The following is a 16979-nucleotide window of genomic DNA, read 5'->3' on the forward strand; positions in this document are numbered from 1 at the left end:
CACTTATGACCATCTATGACGTCAGCCAACTGTAAACATACTGTGAAGGGTGTAGTGGATGATGTTCCGCTGCAGTATGATGTCACACATGTGAACATACACCATCAACACCATACTGTCTTCAATTCGCCAATCTCTGATGTGTTCCAAATGTAAAATAACCAAAAAACAAGTAAAAATGCCCCAAACCAGTTAATGCACTGTAATTTTGACGTCCCTAGCGGTGTGCGTCTTTTTTTGTTTACCAAAACTGTATTTGCGTCATTTTTTTTGACGCACAGGAGTGAAATATAGCCCGCATCCAGATATTTGTACAGTCCATGTATCATTATGTGGATGTGGGTTAATATTCACGTCTGTGCGTCAAAACAAATGACGCAAATACAGTTTTGTGCAACAAAAAATGATGCATAACGCGAAATCATACAGGAAGAGATGTAATAGGATATCCTGTTCACAGATCATGTACAGTGGGTGTACTTTCACTTTCACTTTGCAGTCTATGATCCTTCTAGACTGTGTGGCTGTGTAGAGAGTGTTGTCCAGAGATTTTGTGCTGTATTTGTCCTGTGTGCTATCTGTAAAGTCCTTTTGTGAAATAAATGTTGTTTGTGTATACTGTAGTACTGTGTTTAGTCTACATTTGTCCATTTATCTTGTGTATTTCTTGTTTGTGGGAGTCTGTTGTGGGTAGTGTTAATTTGGGGATAGTTGGGCTCTTTTAGTGTTTAGGTTTACTTTTTTTCTGTCTTTTTACCCCAACTTTCACCCATTTCCCCTTTCTATTTCTTTTACCCCTATTCCTTCTCTTCAATTATAAGTATGTCTGGTAGGCCACGTCTTGGCAGGATGGGGGAAGAGGAGTTGGGGGGCTTCATCTGGCTGGTGACACATTTCTTGCCGCTCACGATCCAGGCAGGGGGCAGGGTGATACAGGGGTACCCGACAGAGGTGCGCAGAATCCAGTGGGGAAAGGTGCTGCATCACTTGCAGCGTGTGTATACCAGCCAGAGGAGTGACCACCAGCTGAAGCACCGGTGGGCTGACCTCATCACCAGGGAGCAGGATCTCTTGGACCACCTGGGAATCATGATTGGTGGCACTGTTGGTGAGTACGACTATTGTTATTGTGCACAAATGAAAGCTCTGTAGTGACATCAGTAGATTAGTGCAATGTCTGCCAGCTAACTTGATGACTGTGTGTAATTTTGGGGACATATAAAGGGATCATTGATAAACTATGGCAAGGCTCACAATTGCTAGCTGTCAGGTAGCACGTGCTCAGCAAACTTACAGGTAACTTTACCATGAAGGAAATTGGTGCGGCCTTTCTGTCAGCACAGCTAACAAAATAGGCGCCAATCATGTCTATATAGGGTATTATTGACCAAGAAGTACAGATGTACCAACATTTAGGCCAACTATGTTGACGCAATTGCTAGACTGACTTTAGAATCACAACATGATGCTGAAAATGAGTGCTGCCTTCACGACAATTTATAATAGCAAAGTGGCTCAAACATTGGTCTCATGTGAGTCTGGTGAGTGTGGAAGGAAAGCGTTCACAGAAGTACTATGAATGTGTGGGATTATTGTGTTTCTTAATCTTTTAGGATAAATGTCAGTTCATGATTTGAATGCATCGTGTAAAGGTGTAAGGTACCCTCAGCTAACATCGTAAGATGTTTGTTGGAATCGGTTGAGCTACAATCCAAATATGGATGGCAGTCCAAGTGTATGCACATGGCTTTACATCTCCATGGTTGGTGCAAATCACCATAGCTGGGCCACATCAATTGACTATACTGTAACAACAGGATGGCTTACAGGAGTCCCTGCCCCTCCCTCTGTACATTGGGCCTATGTGCAATAAATGTGTCATGGCCACAAGGCATGTTTGACTGGTAATGCAGACCTCAAGTAACCAGGCGTTGGATGTTTCTCTTGGATGCACATGATGAGACGATTACACTCCATATTTTTTAGTGCTCACCAATTATGGGGCAAGTTTGCAACCACATGATAATTAGGGCCAATGTATGTGTGCAGATATGTGTGTAACTGTCACAGGAGACCCATGCTATGTACAAGTTGGCCTTGAAATATCAGATGCAATACCATCATGTCTGAATGGCTGCCATTTACTTATTCAGCCTACACATTGTAAATGATACTGAAAATGTTGCACTGTGCACAGATTTTGAGCACATTTCTTCCTTCCATACCTTACAGGTGGACTGGCGGCCTACACTGTGGGAGAGGTGGTGACATTTGAGGACCCCGACCACTACAGTAAGTGTTGATATGTCTGTTTTGTGTTGTGTTTGCTGGTTATGGACTCGTGTGAGTTGGACGCATAGCAAGGTGTGATGCAGTGGGCAAGTTTTTCACTTGTTCCATGAGTGGGAATGCAGTTTTCACATGTTTTGAGTTAGCCAATGCGTATCTAATGGTATCATGTAGGGATTGTAGGACATTCCTGTAGGCCCCACTGTGAGTACAGGGGATAGTCATGTCTCTGACACTTGTATCACCAAGAGTCGCAATGGAAGTCAGCCCCTATTTAGTCAGCCTGTCAGACCCACATTCTCTAAGATTGGTGGAGCTAATAGCTTCCCAATAGACTTCTGCTTAACTATTTACCTATGTAATTTTGAAACAGTAGGTAGAACCTCCTAACATCATGTACTTCCACATGTAGTGCATCAAGTCTGTGGAACCTGAGTGCAATGGCCTAGGTGTGCATGCAATTCATGATCATGGGTGTTCTAGCAACTCTGTGTCTGATGTAAGTCAGGCCTCACTGGAAGTATATGTTGTGTACTAAGTTAATATTTTCCTGACATGTCTGACCCTATGAGTGCTCTAGGGTTTGCTGACTCCAAATTGTAGATAGACCTTACCTGTGGTGTGTCTGTAGAGACAAACATGTGTGGATTAGCCTATACACTCCTCGGTGTACATGTTGTTGGCAAATTATAGTTGTGTATCCACCGCCCCCCTCAAACACGGCCATGGGTTTGTGAATGGGGTACCTAGTATTGATGCTACCAGTATGTTACGCATACCTGTGAAGAAGTGACGGTTTGGTTGCATACTAGTATACACACTCAGGTTTGGCACTTGGTACCATACTGGAAAGTCCAGTTACAACTTGCACACCATGTGGCTTTAGTTTTGCTTTCCGTACACTGACATTTGTAGCCCAGCTCTTGGTGGAGGATATGCAGCATGATTCTTAGATGTTAACTGTCAGAACTCAGATTGCAAGTCAAGGCCAGTTGTTACCCATCTTGTGGGTTATGAATGTGCTTTGTGTGATGTGACCTTTGTTGTCTGGCCTGCCATGTACTTCCTCAGGGACATTCGATGCTCTGTATCGTGATATGAGCTGTTAGAAGTACAGTAGTATTGTCTGATTAACTTGCTGTGCTGTTTCACACAATGCAGTTACTAATGTGGCATATCTGCATTTGTCTTCACAGCAGCTAACATGACTCCAGACTAGGTCAGTGAATTTCAGCGTCGGGCCATGCGATACCAGCACATCCTGCTGGTGGAGTCGGGGTTCCGGAGGATGGCCCGGCGATATCGCCATTGAACGGGCCTCTGGGGGATGGCGAGCCTTCCCACAGGGTGGGCCTACTGTGCCCCCACAGCCACCACAGAAACAACCACCAATCTGAGCCAGGTGGCCCCACCCACAGCTGCCTCTGTTGAATCTACATCTGCTGGACTTCCTGGCCCCAGCATTGCCACCGGTGCAGGACAGCCCACACAGACCTCCTCCACCGGTACCCAGACTGCCACTGCTTCAGCTGTTGACCCTGCAGCCTTCAATAGACTTGAAAACAAGATGGACAAAGTGCTGCGCAAGGTGAGCCACCTGAGCCGGGACGTGCAGCACATTAAACGGCGGGTCAAGGATATCAAGAGGACCCTCCGGATGGCCAACCTCTAGACAGTTGAATAGATGGACATGATACCCTCCCCTCCCTCCTCTTTCCTTGTTCTTATACTTAGTGGGCTTAGGGGGCTTAGTGTTAGGTTAGTATAGGCTGTTAGTTTAGTCTGTGTTAGTGGGTGGGGGGTAGGGGGTCCTGCTTGTTTCTTTTTTTAATTATTACATATGTGGGGCTCTGTTGGGATTCTTGTGTGTAAAAAAATAAATAAAATAAAAAAAAAGCAAAAAACACATTTACCCAAAAAATATATATTTGTATAGGATAGTATAGTATGTGTTTAGGTTAGTTTGTGTTGTCCTCCATGTGTCCCGTCTCATAAGGGGGATGGGGGTAGATGTTTAGAATGTTTCGTTACATGTGATAAGTAAGTGATCACATAGTTAGGGACAGTTAGGGACAGTTGTGGGTAATGAGTAGTCAGGGTAGATTAGGGTAGGTAAGATTTTTCCCTCAGTTTCCTCATCTATGGTTAGCTTTTAATAAATATTTGGTTACTCCTTAATAGTATGTGTTGAATGGTACTTGATCGTGGGTTTGGTTTCAGTGTACATCAATTTTAAACTATGACATCTGTGTCCAATGCTACAAACAAATCCCAACTGAGCTGTACGATTGGCAGCTAACCCAGAGCTACCTTGCAAAGTGTCTACCCTTTGTTGCAACCACCAATCACAGTTAATATGGATGACAATCTGTTTCTGTTGATAAGTGTGTTTTCAAAGTCACTAACAGTGCTTCCAGACTTGATATTGGGGAAACAGTTTTAGGTCTGACTGCAGTGTGATGATCATGCACACCCTTATAAGATGAGTTCTAATTGGCAATCTTGTATTCTTGTCTTCATGACCTTCATACATCATTTGTGACACAATTCGGCATGATTACCTATTTGTATGTTAACTCAGACACCTTCATTTGTGCAGTTTTTTTAGTGTTTACTTAGATTAGTGTGGCATGTTTATTGTGTTATTTTTGCACGTTGACAACATTTAGCGGGCACTATTTGATGACTTAGTTATCCCCTGAGGAAGCATTCTTCTGTCCAACACAGCATGGTGGTGTATGGTTTCTCACTTCATCAGGTTATTCCCTCAGGACGGGCAGAGTATGATGCAATCATGGGCACTGTGCAGATGTCCCTAACTACATAATATCTGGACAGTTGTATTGACACGCTACGTTATTTGACAGTAGGGACATTTCAATTATCTACTGCTCAGTTGATATGTCACATTACCCAGAGACAGATTTGTTGTGTAAGTGCTATTTATTGAAAAGTGCTGTAGTGCTATATGTACATTGTCCATGATTGTGAGTCCATTATAGTGATATCTTCCATTGTGATCCAACGCAAGGGTTTACCAAAATGCTTTTGTCATGCTGGGGTTGCTGTTTCAGACAGTGCAGAGGGACAGAATTTGGCAATGAGTAGGAGAGAGACTATTCACTGGGCTGGGTGACAAGATATACAATGGTTTGCAGAACAGTCATTGAGTACAGTTGTTGCAAGACTGGTAAGTTACAAAGCGCAGGGCCTTGGTAATAGTTGGCCGTGTGGCAGGGACTAGTGCTTCCGGGTCATTTTCCTTGTGAATGTGATCTGTTCCATGTCTTCTTCTTCTGATGTGTGTGTTGCCTGCTTTGTCCTTGTTGTTGTTGGTTGTGAAGGGGCAACACACACCTCAGTGTTAGAAGACGTGGAGTCAGACATCCCGGTCGCTGCTCCCTGTGAAGGTCTTAAGGGCAGTACTGCTGCAAGGAGGGCCTGCTGGTTCTTGAGAATAGCAGCCACAGCACGATGGTAGGCAGCCAGGTCGGCCGTGAGGGGTTCAATGTTGCATTCGTGCACGCATTGACAGGATTGCTGTTGTAGGTGTTGGGTCAACTGTATTACAGCTGTGCTGATTTCCTTCTGGGTTTTCTGCAGTTCCTGCAAGATAGATTTTAGGGCTTGCATATCTGCTGCCTGATCTGCAGATGACATCATGCACAAACGCACCCCCTCAAGGCTGGCTGCCATATTTTGCATCCCCACCCGCACCTCCTTGGCCAGCTCCCGCTGTACTCCAACTACAGTTCTCTCAAAGCTGGTGCCAGTGTTGTCTGAGTCCTCAGCTGTATTGGAGCTGGCAGGTCTTACAATTGTGGTGGTGGGTGGTTCCTCTGCAACGGCTGCTTGTTCTGTGCTCCACCTTGTAACTGAAGGTGGGGTCTGGAGGGTTTCAAGGACCTTTAGGATAGTCTCCTGGGGAATGTTTATCGGCTCGTCATCCCTGTCATCAGGGAAATCTGGGACAGGCATATCGGCAGGAGATCCATCTTCCTCTGCATTGAAACAGGGTACAATTAGTGTGTCTGTGTTGTGACAATTTTGATGTGACGTGCCTGCCTTTTGATGAATTCACTTTGTGATCTTGTTTTGTATTAATATCTGCAGTCCTGCAGATGGGCATTGTTTCAGGCCTATGGCCCACCTGTGTGTCACATGTATGTTATTGAGTTATCAGACTTGTCAGCCTCATCGCCTCAAGTTGTTGGTTTATGCCAAATAGAGAATTGCCACCTTCTTGTCCGACTCGACCCTCCGTGTATATCCATTCTCATGGTGAGACCTTTCACTGGCTGTGGGTGTTCTGATGGCCCTGGCAGCACACTTAACTATCAGGACCTGCCCCAATCCCTGATCGTTCACATCGACTTAAATGTAATTGACATGTTGCATATCCTATGCATGGCAATGTTATGATCTGATATGGATGTTGTCATTGTTAATGGGTCCTGCTGATGTTGGGTAATGTGTGTTACATTGGATTGCCCTGATAGTCGCATCAGTGTCCTATTTTGTCCTCTAACTGTGCAGGTGTATTTCAGTGACCAGTTACATGTGTCCCCTCCTCAATGCTCTTGTCTGAGCAGTATGACATTTGTGATGTTGGCTTGTTACCCAGGCACAGGATGGACCCTGACATATGCAGCATGGGTGTGTCCTTAGTGCTGTGTCGCTCCTATTGTTGTTTACTTTGGCTGATGTTTGTGACAACTATGGGCATTGACATTTGAGTGTACTGGGGCCTTTGTCTTGTTTCAGGAGATTGTTGCAGATGTCATCCTCACCCCCTAATTTAGGTATGTATATTCCATGGGGAGGTTACTGCCATTGGCTACTTGAGCTGCACACAGATCAGAGGTGGTAGTGGCAACTGTTGTCGCAGTTACATTGCAGTTGTCGGTTTGGCTAGAGGATTGATAATAGGGCCCTAGTTAATGTAGGAGGTATGTTGGCTGATGAGTGCCAGGATGTCAGTTTGACGTAGTGGCCTTCCCTCCTGTCGTGGCTTTCCCTTTGCTCCATCGTTGGCATGACAGCATGCCCCCATGGGACTGTTGTTGGTGTTGTGTAATGGTGTGCCCCAGGTCTTCTCAGAATGGGCCATGCCCCCCTGCCGTGCCCTTTTACCCATGCCACTCCATGTATATGATGACTTACATGCAATGTGTAGTAGGTATTTCCACCCCCCCCTGGTTGCAGTTGACATTAGTACATTTCAATTCCCCATGCGACTTACCCTGCATGTGCGTTGTCTCCTGGTAGTCTGCGCTGTCCTGTCCTTGAATCCCTGTGACAATCTCCTCAGGGATGACGGCTGCGACCATCTCCTCCATGTGGTCCAGGGCCTCCTGGTGTGCTGGACTCCCCCCTCCAGTCTGCAGTGCTGCCTTCCTGTTCCTGGGCATCTTTTCCTTGGTCCTGCGTTTGCAGTCATGCCAGCGTTTCTTGCACTCGATGACTGTTCTGCGTACTTCTGCCACACTGTTAATCTTGTCGACAATTTGTTGCCATATAGCCTCTCTCCTACTGATTGGCAGCTTTGATGTGACAAACAGTTGGTGCTGGTATTCCGTCACCTCTTTAACCAGGATTTCCTGCTCCTCTGCACTGAAGCAACACTTTCTTTTCTTCTTAAAAGTGTCCTGGTTCTTGTGTGGGTCCTCCTCGCTGGTTCCTGGTCTGCTGTCATCTTCCTGGGGTCTGTAGTGGCATCTGGGATCCATTTTGGCTCTCCTCTGGTGAACTGGTTGTGTTTGCTGTGTTTTTTTACGCTATTGCGTAAAAAAAAAGGCGCATATCCGGTTTGCGGTGTCGTAAATCGACCCACAGTCATTTCCGCCGCGTTAACGTCGTTTTCCTTTACAACTTGACGCCGCGGTGTGCGTCAAAAATAATGACTCCCACCTGTTGTTTGCGCCGCTGTGCGGCAAAGTATAAATATGACGCCCGCACGGCGCACCAAAATGGCGTTAGCCAGCGGTAATATTTTTGACGCAAAACTGCGCTGGCGCAGTTTTGCATCAAAAAGTATAAATATGGGCCTTTATGTTTTGAGGCTGAGCAGGGGTCGTTTTATATGTCAAGGATTTTGGTGCTTTTAAGGATTAGTTGGGGGTTCCACCAGCCTTTTGCTTTTGAGTGCGCGTAAGAACCATAGAGCCTTAGTGAGTATGACTAGGGTTTTATTTTTATATTTATAGCTCTGGACACCCTTATAACAAAAAGCGGATCTTACACTCCTTAGGGGGACACAGCGACCTAGTCATGCTGGTATATTGTCTATGTCTACCGTGGCTGATTCAAAAGCTTGGACCACCTCCCTTCTACACCTTGCCAGCCTCAGGATTAACGCTTTCTGAGAGAGTCTGGAGGACCCGGTATCGCACCCCAACTTCCCCAGTTTTGAGGTCTTGAGGTTCAGGCGTGATTTTAGCTTCCTAATGGCCTGCTGTATTTCTTTCAGATATGTTTCCAAAACCTTGTTGTGGGCCATGGCACCATATTTTGATCTGTTACGTGAGTCATTAGATGTGTGGTGTAAATTACCCCTGGCCACTCCTATGTCTTGATCGCTGTTAACCTCAATAATCCCTATCTGAATGGGAGGGTGGGACGGGTCAAAAAAACAGGGCTCCAATGTGAACACCCTGATGCTTCAGAGGCCTGATCCTCACTAGACGTGGTTCCGAAACTCTGATTTTGTGAACAGCTACCACCTGTACGGCTGTCAGGGTATGCTGAGGAGGATGGGGAAGACCAATGCGCGCACGCACTTGATGTAGGGCTGGTGGGGTTGTACTCCCCCGGTAATGTAATTGGTGACATCAGATATGTGGAAGTTAAATGACAGTCATAATAACTCAAGGCTTCTGAGACGTATGAAGCGCTGTGGCTGGGAGCTGGTGTTTGAGGTCAAGACGATTGCAGTCCTTCAGGGGTTGCGTTAGAAGGGTCACTGGGTGTTGCTGCGGCTGTTGCTTCAGAACTCTCTACCAAACCTGCTAGTGCTCTGAGAAGTCCAATACACCCAGATTAGGGATCCTCTAATAATTGTCCAATTGTGTCCCCCGAAGACTAGGGCCCTAAGGTTGTACTGCCAATGCAGCCGCTCTCCCGTCGGCTCCATTTTGACATCCCCGCAGCCGGCCCAGCGGGGATGTCGGCCGTAACATGGGAGCCGGCTCCTAATGGAGCCAGCGGTGTTGCGGCTGTGCAACAGGTGCAGCTGCACCTGTTGCGCTTTTCACTGTCTGCTGTGCAGACAGAGAAAAGCAGTGTGGGGCCGTGCCTGGGGGCCCCTGCACTGCCCATGCCAACCACGGGGACAACCATGGCGGTAAACCGCCGGTCCCGGTAATCCGCAAGATTGTATCGCCAGCCTGTTGGCGATACAATCTCCAAAACAGCCCTGACGGTCTTTGACTGCCAGGGTTGTAATGAGGCCCTAGGAGTGCTAGTTAAACAGGGTGTTAGTGCTAGGTCGTCGACAGGCTTCTCTATATTAAGCTCCTCAAACCTTAAACCTTTAGAATGCTGTGGCTTATGTGGAACAGTCTGAGCCCTAACTGTATTTTTAAAAGACAGGTCTTGAGGCAATGATTGTAGTTCCTGGGGCGCCAGCTTCTACTTGCAGTTCTTTAAGGACAACCAATTTATGGCTTGTTGCACTGGTTAGTGTCCCAACCATTGGTTCTACATGGTACATGGTGCTGTGTGTTTGAGGCTGTAAGTGCTCCACTGTCAGAGTGTCCAAACCCTTGCACATAGGGAGTTCTTGTAGAAGTGTTCACATTACTGGGCATAGCCTTTATTACTGCTGGTGTGGTGTAGTTAAGGGCTGTACCTGGTCTATGACATCTGTCTGCAGAACCGCTGCATAGTTTGTCCCGGTGCCCTGAGTTGATTGTGGATGCTGCTGGAGCCTTGGTATTTTGAAGAGTCACTGTGTTGTACTTTAAAGGTGCTGCCGTCCGCTTAGCCTTACGGCTAACTCCTCCAGAGCTCTTTTGTGATGACTTTGTGATGTAAAGATAACAAAATACATATTAGGTATTGCTATAGCCATGATATCCTAGAAGTGAAAGAGGTTTGAGAGACAATAAAGATTGAATTTATATGGCTCTACAGTTTCTAAAATGCACCTGTTGGGTTTCGCTGTGAGGGGCCTTTCTTTATCGGTGGTACGTCTTTACAAGATGGGGACTTTCTTTTGTAGACCATCTTTTTAACACCTCCTACCACATTCTGCATCACGGGCATGTGAGCTGCTTGTACCGCCGGGGGGTCTGGAGAAAAAAACAATATAATGTCAGATTTACAACATAATACATTGTCTATACATGCTCTCTGAGGGTGCCTTCTATGGGGTTTTTATGGAGCTTTTTTAAGGTTTTCCCAGCGTTTACACAAGGACTCATTTTATTTACCTGCAAAAGCTGTATCCTGAGACAGTATGCTAGGGATGCCTTGAGTCTGGAGGATTTGTTGTAGAGCACCCACCGCCATCTGCAGTTCTGATTCATAACCTGGAAAAGCACCCAAACACAGGAAAACATTAATGGCAAAAATAAAAAAGTGAAAATAAAATAAAATAAAGCCATATTTGTTTAGGATGGATGTTTTAATGCTGACATGTTTCTCTGAACTATAAATCTCTAGATACATATACCTTGTGCAAGGCATCCATTTCCTCTGGGGACATTGTTAGCTCTGTGGGACCCCACGTACAGAACAGCCAAAAAGAAAAGGACTTTTAAAACCTAATGCTTTTTACGCTATAATAATTGCATGTTGGTCACGCAGATAAATAATAATTGAAGAGTTACCCCCTCCGCATGACTGTAAGACGTATTAAATAACTCAGTACACATACTTTTAGAGACATATACTAATACACATGTTGCATTCCAAGATACACTTTTACATACACAAGTAAAAATAAAATTCAGGTTAAGTAAACTCAGTCATGATGCTAATGTGTTCAGTATCCTATCAATCCACACAAATCTTCACCACTACAAATGTTCTAAAGGCACAATACACAAAACCTCTTGTTCACAATTCTCAAACACCAAGAGCTGATTATCAAAAAGTCCACAGAGTGGCGCTGATGCACAACTTAAGATCTGGGAATCTATCAATATGGCATTATTTATAGGGCTCCAGAGCCTTCACTACACTATTTACACATATTACGGTTAAATTTACAGTCCCTGTACTGCTCCACATAATTATAAAAGTATAACACAAAGCATACATCAATTTGAAAAAATACATCTAATTGAAAATATCCATATATATATATATATATATATATATATATATATATATATATATAATGGAACGGCTACAAGATCCTACGATCCGGTCCAGGTTTTTACACTCACTCTCAAGCCGTGTGGGCAGTGCTATTGGGACTGCCTTAATAGGAAGGAAGGTGGGGGAGGGGTCAGCTGAGGCACAGCCTCATGCTCCTCCAGACACATGGTCTTAATATCGGCCTCCTCCAACCTCATGGAGAATAATAGGGCCCCCACGTCTGAGGGACTGCATTTACCATCAAATTCACAGCCTCAATCCCAGGTATGTAAAGAGACCCCATTGTGGGGCCCCCAGGTTGTATCATATTTAAGCCCTCACACCGAGGGTACATTTTAAAAAAAACAGTGTGACCGGCGCTGCGCCGGTCGCAATATCTAAACATCAACCCCCCCCTGTATATTTACCCCTGTAGGTAGGATGGGGGTTCTGGGGGTTTCTTAAGGGGCAAGGAACCTGGCTATGAGCAGGCCCCCTGCCTCTCCACTCCATGTAACATGCGCTCTGTTAGCGGCCAGGCAGAGACCGCAGCCCAGCCTTAACAACACTTTTGTAATGGAGGACAGGGCCCGTGGCCGCATCCTCCATTACAACGGTACTGTTGGGTCAGGCTAACAACACTTTTGTAATGGAGGTCACAGACCTGGGGTTGTGAGTGGCCCCCATGGCTGTGTCCCCCATTACAACGGTACTGCTGGGCCAGGCCGCTGTCTCTGCCCGGCCCCCTAACAACACTTCTGTAATGGAGGATGTGGCCTTGGGGTCGTGAGTGGCCCCTGGGACTGTGTCTTCCATTACAATGGTACTGTTAGGGCCAGGACTGCAGTCTCTGCCCGGCCCCCTCACAACACTTCTGTAATGGAAGTTGGGGACCAGGGACCGCATGTGGAGCCGGGTCCTGACCTCCATTACAGCTGTTCTGTTAGAGGTCTGGGCAGAGATCGCGGTCTGGCCCTAACAACACTTTTGTAATGGAAGACGCGGTCCGGGGGCAGCTCCCGGTGCCGCGTCTTCCATTACAACCCTACTGTTAGGACTGGGCAGAGACCGTTGCCCCAGCCCCTAACATCACTTATGTAATGGTGGCTGGGGCTCCGGGACTGAACTCAGCCCTGGGTCCCCAGCAACCTTTACCACTGTACTGTTAGGGGGGCCAGACCGTGGTCTCTACCTGGCCCCCCAACACATCATCTACATTGGAGGCCACATAGAGAACATGGCCCAGCCCCCTAACAACACTTATATAACGGCAGCCGGGGACCCAGGATGATGCACGGCCCCGGTTCCCTGGCTGCCATTGCCACTGTAGTGTTAGGGGGGCCGGACCGTGGTCTCTACCAGGCCCCCCAACACATCATCTACATTGGATGCCAGGTAAGGACCACGGCCCAGCCCCCTAACAACACTTATGTAATGGCAGCCGGGGACCCAGGACAGCATGCAGCCCCCGGTCCCTGGCCGCCATTACCACTGTACTGTGAGGGGGGCCGGACTGTGCTCTCTACCCAGCCCCCGAACACACCTTCTACATTGGAGGCCAGGTAGAGACCCGGGCCCGACCACCTAACAACACTTATGTAATGACGGCCAGTGACGGCACATGGCTCCGGGTCCCTAGCCTCCTTTGCCACTGTACTGTTAGGGGGCTGAGGCCTCGGCCCCCATTACAGATGGCCTGTTTGGACCTCTGCCAGGCATACACTGATGACTTTACTAATCCGCACAATTGTCCACATAAAAATATAGTTTTGCTCTTTGCAGCATGCATATTAACCCTCTGCGCTACATTATGGGGAGTCAAAGGAACCTCTAGGCACCACTCCTGCATGAACGTTAATTACAGACAGTATCTTGGCATAATAAATATATCCTGAAGGCAGGCTTCTCTAGGAACTTTCCAGTAGGTGTTTTAAAATGGATAGTTCCATTTGTTATTGCTACACATAGCATCCCCATGAGGCTTGCGTCACCTAATCCTTATCATAAGCAGGTGTGGTTGCACCACTCACACAATCCTAAAGCACGCCCTGCCAATAACCTTTAAAACATCTAGGGTTAGATAATCCTATTTTAAAAAATGGTTGAGTAATAAAATTGTGCGGGTCTAAACTACATAGCTAGGGCTTACAATATTAAAAACATTTAGGCCCTCATTATGACATTGGCGGTAACTGCCACTTACCACCATGCTGACTGCCGCCAACATACCGCGACCACGGCGGTATACCGCCACTCGTATTATGACCCATACATAGAAATCCACCACTCTACAGACACACATGCAAGTCCACCAGACCAAAGTTAAGTGATAAAATGGCAGTAGAAAAACCCACACCGTTACGCCAACAGAAATACGCCCACAGTATTATAACCCACGAATCACCACGGCGGACATTCAACTGCGGTACACCATTGGTGGTACATACCGCCACGCTCAAAATACACACACACTAAGAAAGCAACACCACATTGGTCATTTTAAATAACACACACCTGACACCCATTCACACACCAAACCTACACACCTACACCACTATAAAACACACTCCCACATTACCCACAACCCTTTACCACTACAAACAATTTACAACAGAGAGAGAGACACGCCAGGAGCACCCACAGAACCAGAGTCACAGAACACCATCACCCATACACCATCCACGCACCTCACAGCACACACCCCAACACATTACCCCACACACACTCACACACACCACACACACTACACCAATGGCACCACAAAGACACCGCAGGTTCTCTGAGGAGGAGCTAAGGGTCATGGTGGAGGAAATCATCAGGGTCGACCCACAGCTATTCGGATCACAGGTGCATCAGACATCTATTGCAAGGAAGCTGGAGCTATGGTGGAGAGGGTCAACGCCATGGGACAGCACCCCAGAACAAGGGATGACACCAGGAAGAGGTGGAACGACCTACGGGGCAATGTGTGTTCTGTGGTTGCAAGACACCAGATAGTAGTACAGAGGACTGGCGGTGGATCCCCACCTCCTCCCCCACAACTAACAACATGGGAGGAGCAAGTCTTGGCGATCATGCATCCTGAGGGCCTGGTAGGAGTAGCAGGAGGACTGGACTCTGGTAAGCCAACTCTCTATTACTATCACCCCCCTACCTGCATGCCATCACATACCCCTACCCTGATCCTCACTCCCATCACTCCACCACCTCACACACACCCCACCATCACAACCCACCCCTCCCACAACCAAGCCCTGCATGCAACACCAATGCATGGACACCCATCACAGACCTGCATGGACACCCATCACCAAAGCATGCACACTTGAGACAATCACCTAGCCCACCAAATCACCACTCACACAAGCCTAAGATGCCAGGGCAATAACAACCATAGAAGGCAACACACACCCATGCACAAGATGGCACACGCAGAAACAATAGCACTGCATTTACATCCCTATAGGACCCCCACACAACATCACCAGAGAGGAGGTGCCAGCAACATCCAGTCCCCCCCAGAAGAGGCCCACAGTGATTACAGCAGCTCTGCATCAGGGACCTCTGGACAGTCGGTTACCCAAGCACAGTCCCATACCACCACAGAGCCTCCCCCCTCAAGAAACACCAGCACAGCACTCACCTAGCGGGCCCATTCCACTGTCCCCAGGACACATCAATCAGCAGTGTGTCCACCACTACAGGGACCCCAGGCAACCCCACAAACACAGGATGATCAGGGACCTGGGGTCAGTGGCAGTGGGCACACGGTTCTTTGGACAGAGGCACAGGACAACAGGAATGCTGGGAGGACTGCTGTGCGACAGGGGGATGACAGGCCCAGGGAACCGATTCTCCACGAGGCACTCACCAACATCCTGGGAGCATACCACCATTCCCAGGAGACCCTGGGCCAGATACTGGCCAAGTTGCAGGAGACCCAGCGGCTACAGGAGGGACAGTACCTAGGGATCAGGGAGGATCTCAGGGACATCCAAACCACCCTGGTCACCATTGCAGGGGTGCTGGCAGACATGGCCAAAACCATGAGAGAAGCAGTGGCACACCAACTGGTACCTGACACTAGCCACACCGATGAACAGCCTTCCACCTCCGCTGACGCTAGTGGACAGGAGGCCCCGCCACAGGAACAACAGGCCACCAGCACCGCCCCACCTGCAGAAGAAGAACCACCCCACAAACGGTCCCTGCGATCCATGCAGAAGCCAGAGAACATTTCCAAGACCCCCTTCCAGGAAATAAGACTCTCCTGAATGTCACCCTTGTGTCCCACTCAGTCACCCTGTCCACCTTGAGCTGCCATTGCTCCACTTCCTATGCCCCCTTGGACAGTGCACCTGTGATCCACATAGAATGGACTCTATCCTGGACATTTCTCCGCCATCACCCAAGCCCATTGCACATCCCCATTTATGTCTCAGCACTGAAATAAACAAGTATGGAATATGTTATATGATTTAAGAATGCAGTTTTTTAACACTCATTAAAAATTGCAAATAGACTGTACAGTGATGTACACATACTTATGACATGTAATGGGCTTCAGTCAATACACCAGGAGCCACAGGAGGGCACAAATAACTGACAATAGACATGTGAAAGGGTACAATAAGTGGCCCTTGTAGTGCGAACAGCAGCCAGCCAGAGAAAATTCACTTCACAAAGCAGCAATGGAAGGGAAGGTTACAGTGTCTTACCTGTGTGTCACTGGAAGTACTGTTGTGTTATTGTTGTTCTGTTGTCCACATCCTCTTCATCTGCCACCTCTTTGTCACTGTCCACAGGCGCCACCGCTGCCACACGATCATTTCCAGCCTCATCCTCCTGCAGAAAAGGCTGTGCAATATGTAATGCAACAATGATCTGGCAGACCTTCTTGGGTGAGTAGCACTGGGATCCACCAGTTAGATGGAGGCACCTGAACCTGGCCTTCAGGAGGCTAAAGGTGCACTCAATGATCCTCCTTGTTCACCCATGTGCCTCATTGTAACGTTCCTCTGCCCTTGTCCTGGGATTCCTCACTGGGGTCAGTAGCCATGAAAGGTTGGGGTAACCAGAGTCACCTGTAAATATCAAGGGATACCCATCAGCCACACACTCACCCTTAGGGCCAACGCCACACCCATATACCAACATACCCTGAGTGGGGACCATGGGCTCACCTATTAGCCACACCCTGTGCCTCTGGAGTTGAGCCATCACATATGGTTGCTGCTATTCTTCAGGATAAAGGCATCATGCACAGACCCAGGATACTTAGCATTCACATGGGAGATGTACTGGTCCGCCAGGCACACAATCTGCACATTCATAGAGTAATAGCTCTTTCGATTTCTGAACACCTGTTCATTTCTCTGGGGGGACAA

The sequence above is a fragment of the Pleurodeles waltl genome, chromosome 2_2 (genome assembly GCF_031143425.1).
Source record: "Pleurodeles waltl isolate 20211129_DDA chromosome 2_2, aPleWal1.hap1.20221129, whole genome shotgun sequence".
Lineage (NCBI taxonomy): Eukaryota > Metazoa > Chordata > Amphibia > Caudata > Salamandridae > Pleurodeles > Pleurodeles waltl.